This window comes from Tubulanus polymorphus, chromosome 2 (genome assembly GCF_964204645.1).
Source record: "Tubulanus polymorphus chromosome 2, tnTubPoly1.2, whole genome shotgun sequence".
In the NCBI taxonomy this organism is placed as follows: Eukaryota; Metazoa; Nemertea; class Palaeonemertea; order Tubulaniformes; family Tubulanidae; genus Tubulanus; species Tubulanus polymorphus.
The window spans coordinates 6129799-6136345 of NC_134026.1; the positions used below are offsets into that span (position 1 = coordinate 6129799).

At 37.6% G+C, this 6547-nt stretch overlaps 1 pseudogene; it reads right to left on the reverse strand.

Annotated features, from left to right (window-relative positions):
* Positions 1 to 170: 170 nt before the first annotated feature.
* On the reverse strand, positions 171 to 905 carry LOC141898327 (L-xylulose reductase pseudogene; annotated as a pseudogene).
* Between the last annotated feature and the right edge of the window lie 5642 nt (positions 906 to 6547).

A 6547-nucleotide genomic window follows, 5' to 3' on the forward strand; every position in this document is an offset into this window, starting at 1 on the left:
CATTATATTAGAATATCTCATAATTGTATATTTTGTATACCTCTTCATGGCATGTTGTAATTTATAGTGGAAACAAATTATTATTATCATTATCATTATCATCATAAAAGTTGGTGCATGAAAATCTAAGAATTTTATGAGATTTTCAAATTGTATGTTTGGTTTATTTTCTAGTTAGCGAGAAGTCCACCATCAACGGGTAATATAACCCCATTTAACATCGACGACTTTTCGCTGAGCAAATGAAGAATTTGATTTGTAACTTCTTCTAACGTCAACATTCGTTTAATTGGGTGAAGATCGAGATATATTTTTTGCATCTCGGGGTCGTCAAACCCGATGTTCCTCATCAAATGAGTAAAAGTCAGCGACGGGTTTACTGAATTCGTGCGAATGTTGTAAGGGCCAAGTTCTACGGCCATAATTTTTGTCATCGCATCCAAGGCCGCTTTGCTCATTGTTGAAGCCGAAAACCCAGCATACATTCGTTGAGAATTCACCGAAGACACATTTACAATAGAACCAGCACATTTTCTTTCGACCATATCATTAGCTATTAACTGAGAGATCTGGAAGGCTGCTTTGGTGTTGGTGGCCATTATCTTATCATAATCGTCTCCACTGAATGTCAGGAAAGGCTGGATAACAGCAATTCCCGCATTATTGACGAGTAAGTCAATAGGTAATGATTTTTGGATAAGTTTCTTTGTTGCATCCCAATCAGTAATATCAGCGCATAACGTATGAACTTCAGGTAGCTCTGATTTCAAACTGTCCAAATCGGATTGAGTTCTGCTTAGAGCAAAAACTTCAGCACCCGCTTCACACAATGCTTTCACACACGCTCGTCCAATTCCTTTTCCCGCACCAGTCACCAGCGCTCTCTTTCCGGTAAATGCAAACATTTTAGACCACAATAATCTGAAAAAATAGCGCAGTAGCTGTTCAATGTTTAAATTGTGACAGGGGACATCAAAAAGCTAAAGAAAAGGTCACGTAATCGTGGTAGAACACTGACACAGCTCGTGGTAAATTTGCAAAAATCCTTTCTAGCTCGACTAGTACAAAGCCTTAGAAACAACAACACTCTAGAATCCAGACATACCAATTCGAATTTGTGATTATTTTATCATACTCATGTAGAACCATTATTATTTAGGCAAATCGGGGCAGAATAGAGGCATACAAAATCTATCAATGTTGGGAGTTTTAAGAAAACTGTTCAGTCGCTTGCCAGTTCAGGCTGGTAAGAAGATTGTTTGAATGAACCGGAACCGAGATTTCCCTACTTCGATTTAAACAAAAATAATGTGTAAATTCGACAACCGAATTCGATTCACACAGCAGCTATAGGCCCCATATCTGTACTTCGATTTCCGATTTCAAAATCAAACCCCCTGTTTCGCTCCCGGCAGGTGTGGTGGGTTTGTAAGGACACCAAATCAAAACAAATCAAACGAAATCTACCAATCAAATAATTTGCAGGGTCAATCCCTATTTCAAGATCAAAATTACCCATCAAATATAGAAATCTTACCTTTAAAATATTCTCCTTTGTCAAGTATCTATAGTTTGTCGAAGTTCTCGAAGTGAACTGTAGTTGTCGGAAGTGTTTGCAAATTTTTATCTGACCAATTCGTGACAATGGAGAAAAAGTAGTTCACGGCCGAGGTCGATAAATCAACTGGAGAATTAACATAATAATGATAACAGAGGTTCTGTTTTTTCGGGAAAAAAGAACGGTTGCTCCGACCAAACAATAATGTTGGTGTATCATTGTAATCCATCAAAAAGAATGTTCAACGGAGTCAAATTTGAATTTAAGACTTATTTATTCGTGTTGAGATGATTTTATGTCTGACAACGCAGGAAAAAGGTTGAACTGTTTTAACGCCCCTTTTTTATAGATTGTAAAGAAATTGGCAAAGATTAAGTCTCCTAAATTCCTTTTTTCATTTTGGTGCGAATCACGGCATTGTTATGATAATAATTTACAGTCTAATAGCTGCCTGATGCGCGATCATTGGCTATACGATCTGTAAACATATAAAAAATGCAATTTGATTAGAAAGAGTTGATGAAAAGCTGTTCTGAACATATACACAGTAAACATTGCATTTGTCGGATCGGCGAAAGTCGGATAATCGCTTATATCGGGTGAATATTGGTTCAAAAATGAAAAATCTGTTAAAATCCCTCGACGAAACTTTTTTTCTCATTGCAGTTTTATTTCCTCTGGTTTGTGTTCCGGGGGCCGTATTCATGAAGCACCCGTAAGCCTACGTATCACGTAACTCTGCCCGTAAGTTCTGAGCCGTCGGAAGGAATTTTTCAGTGGCGAGGCTTATTTCTGAAGGGGGTCTGGGGGCCCTCCCCTAGAAAAATTTTTAAAATTCAAACGCCAGAGATGCGTTGTGGGGCCATTTCACGGTCTCATTCACGGTACAGAGAACGACGAGCTGCTACAGCGTGCTTTTGAAAAAGATTTGTTAAGCAAAAAAGTGGGCAAAAAGTCGGCTTTGGCCGCCCCTGCCGCCCCTGTTCCGACGGCCCTGAAGTTCCCACGTAGAGAAAAGTCCTAGCACCCGTAACTTACGGGTGCTTCGTCAATACGGTCCCTGGCTTGAAATCGTCAAATGTCAACAGTCGTTTATATTTTAATTGTGGTTCCGAAATATTTCATTGTTTTGAAATCATTTCTTGTAGATGTCGTTGTAGATTTGTGGTCTTAAGTTGATATACTAGACTGGATTGTAAACGTTTTGTTCCATAGAAATGGATCACAAGACAATTCCTAAAAAAACTGATGTATATACATCCAAGATTTATTTGCATCATCGAGGCTATATTTATTTCTATTAAAATTATGGTTCACGAAGTTTATCACCCGTCTTCTTCTTCTTCCTCGGTAAAGATGAACATCAGTCTTGTCGTTCTGTTTAGAAGTAAAAAATAGCATGCATATTCAGTAAGTATATTTCTAATATGAAAGCGAAAACTATAGCCCTTCGCGCACGACCACGGGGAAACACGGAATAAGGAGACAGAAACATGTTTCCCTGTGTCGTGTGTGTTTTCGAGAAACGAGTTCCGGTTCATGGTTCCGGGAAACAATGTTTCCGAAATCAAACATGTCAGTTTCCGTGCATTTTTGCTATTGTTGTGTGCCTTTTTGGCTTGAGCATTTTGGCGACTAAGAAAACCCTAAGCAATTTATTTCAAAACGCTTACGCGTTCGTGGCTCAATTCCACTTTTGAAAATAATTACCCGTTATTCCAGTTATTTCGCTGCCATTCGCATCAGCCGAGATACCTACAAATATACACCACAGCAGCAATGTTTTTAGTGAATCCTTTATCAGTGATAGGAAACAAATACGGATCCATTTCCACAGATGTTTGTTTCTTACAACTGCTAAACATCTAAACATTCCATTACCTACAATTCAGATTTTTCAATGTTTTTTTTTTTACAACTCAGAGCTGTGGAAGTGAATCTGTTACAAAAATGGCTGACTCGAAATTGCACGTACCTATATCAAATCGTAAATTTACTGTCGAAGGATCTGTGATCAACATACGTAGATGATAATGATAATAATAACAATATATTTATACACCGGTATAAAGGGAGAATATTACATTTTATATCATTTCAAATAGATACATGAACTCAAATCCAGGGTAGCGTTCTGGGGACAGCGAGAAATCCCGAGAAGAGAAACCCTGCAGAAAGATTTCGACGATAAGGACTTTATAATTTCGTGTGGTATTTAGGATTATCAATGAAAAATAGCTTGATCTAACAACGTATAAGACTTATGATCCTAGTTTATTAACTATTTAGCTGATGAGAAGTGAGCGCGGATGGAGCCGATGAAATATGCGAGAAACAAACTATTAGCCTACAGCTCTCAGTTTTGGGCTATTATTTGTAAACAGCATCCACTGACCGGCGGATCTATGAAATCTACGAGCAAGCAATCATCTCATACGTAGATGAATTGTACTAAGGGATGAAATGAGATGGAAGTGAAATGAAGGGATTCAAGATCTTAATTGCAAACCCTAAACCTTATAAGGTTATCAAAAACGAATGAGGAAGCCTATAAATAAATTACCTAAAATGGTTCCCCTAAGAACCCTGCCAAGAACCATTTGATAATATTGAAAGGGGTTCTTACAAGAACCCTTTATACGAAATGGTTCTTCAAAGAATCTTTACCAGGGGTTCTTCAAGGAACCCTACAAAAGAGGTTCTTCGAAGAACCTTTAGGGGTTCTCCCTGGGAGGCAATAACCCCTAAATGTTCTTAGATAGAACCCTAGAACCCTTTGTTCTAAGAGGGTACTTTATATATTACATGCATGCATTATAAACCATATAAATAATCTTCCGTAGGCCAACAATAATTCGCCGTTTGGCAGCAGATTTTTAAGCTGACAAAATATTTTTAATGTGCCCGGAACGCTTTCCTTCAGATATTCTGTATTATACCTGAGGAGTCGGCGCCGTCGAACTCTTCCTTGTGTCGGTCAATTTCAGAACCTATAATATAGGAATACGAAGATTGGTTAATGGAAATGAAGAAGCCTTGCAGTATTAATTAAACGAGAAAATAAATAACATTTCAAAAGTACGCGAGTAAACAATCCGGAGGGCTAGAAAAATATAGGTTTGATCGATCGAAAATACTTCTTATTTATATATTATGTTAACACGATGAATTATCTATTTATCAAAGAAATATAATGCATGTGATTGATTTAACCGGGCATCGCCAGGTTCCCATCTCTCTTACATTATACCATTCATATTAGCTGCTTAAATACAATTCATGATATCAATGAAAATTCGTATTTACCAATAGTGGTCGTTTCTTCGTTTACGGGTAAGGTATCGCTAACCGGGCAATTTTGAATATCGCAACGTTCCCAACGCTTCTTCGGATCCAATGTATAACACCAAGGCCCGTTTTCATGATCTGGATTCCTACATTTATTTCCGACGGTTTTCCTATCATCTTCGGCCAACATTCGATATCGGTTGTGTCCATGAGGCTTCTGATCTGCCCAGAATTGACAGGCTCTCCCCGACCGAGTAAAATTAACGTCACCTCTGTAATCAACTCCAATACTTCCTTCATCAACGCAATCTGCAATTTGAAAAAAATCAAAAACATGATTACGGTGGCATCGTTCTTCTCAATATCTTATTCCTATTAAAATTACCTTTTTTTCTACACAAACCACATCTCACCGGACATTTGACGGCTTCGATTGGCATTTTGCATATATCGACAGCGTTGCATAAAGGGTCGTCATGATTTTGCGAACATCCTATCATAGCGACGGACGCTTTACTTTTCTGAATATAATTCGATAAAACTGAGAAAATATTATTTAATGATTCTAGTTGCGAAGTACAAACAAATAGAATATTTGAACACCATATAAAGAGTATACGGAAAAAATGCAATAGCATATATTTCCAACCATTGATGAAACTAGTGTGAGGGTCAGTGACTCAACATTTCCTTTCTTTACAGTCTCTGGCTCTTCTCACCTACAAAGCCTTAAAATTTTGTTCCACTCAACCAAATTTTTAAAAATCTCGATGTCAAATTCCAACATGTCTAAGATATTAATTTTCAATTAGACTACTAATTCATCTCCTCAATGGTTAGAATTGTGCTACTGCATCTTTGTATGTTTTCATCCAGCCAAAATTTTACCGAATATTGACCATTGGCGACGAATGCATTTCCCACCCGAACGATGCCTCCAAAAGGTCGAAGTCCAACAGAGTATTTTCCGCTTAACAGCAGTGACAAAAATGACACTATAAAAAGTCGGAAATAACCGTGAAAATAAGATTTTGTTATGTAATGGTGATGATGAAAAAAGTGTGCAGAAACTCAGACTAACTACCTGCGATATGAAGTATGCCGGTTACCATCCTGAAGGCCACGATTTCTCTGAATGAATCTCATTTGTCAGCGGAATCCAACATATAGCACGTATTGCTTCATAAATAAAAACAATTGATTGATTTGCTTTGTTAAAAAATAGGTTTTCTTGTATTTCAGAAATAATTAATGTAGCTTGACGCCTGGGGTTGATGCAGTGCAATAGTGCCGTATTTTCATTGAATCGGCTGCTTGATTAGTTTTGCGCAATGCATCGAACTCTTTATTTCAATCAACTTATCTTATTGGAGTATCTTGCTATTCATTGCTTAACGATCGATACTGTCATCCATATTCAGAAGTTCCAATTGAATCTACATGAATACATTGGATCAGTCAAATTAAACACGTTTTTTCTCTTTCTCATTGAGATATCGTCTTATTGACGTAAGCGAATATGCGGATAAATGTGCATTGTCTTGGTTCTTGCATCTAATTTGAGAATCCTCACTAGCTGTAATTAATGACACATGTCTGGTCTTGAAATGGGCATTGTTCCATTTATTCATTTGATTGGTAAATTTGAGTTGACTTGGCGTCCTTTACCCACCACCAAGCGAACCAACAAGTGAATGGGGA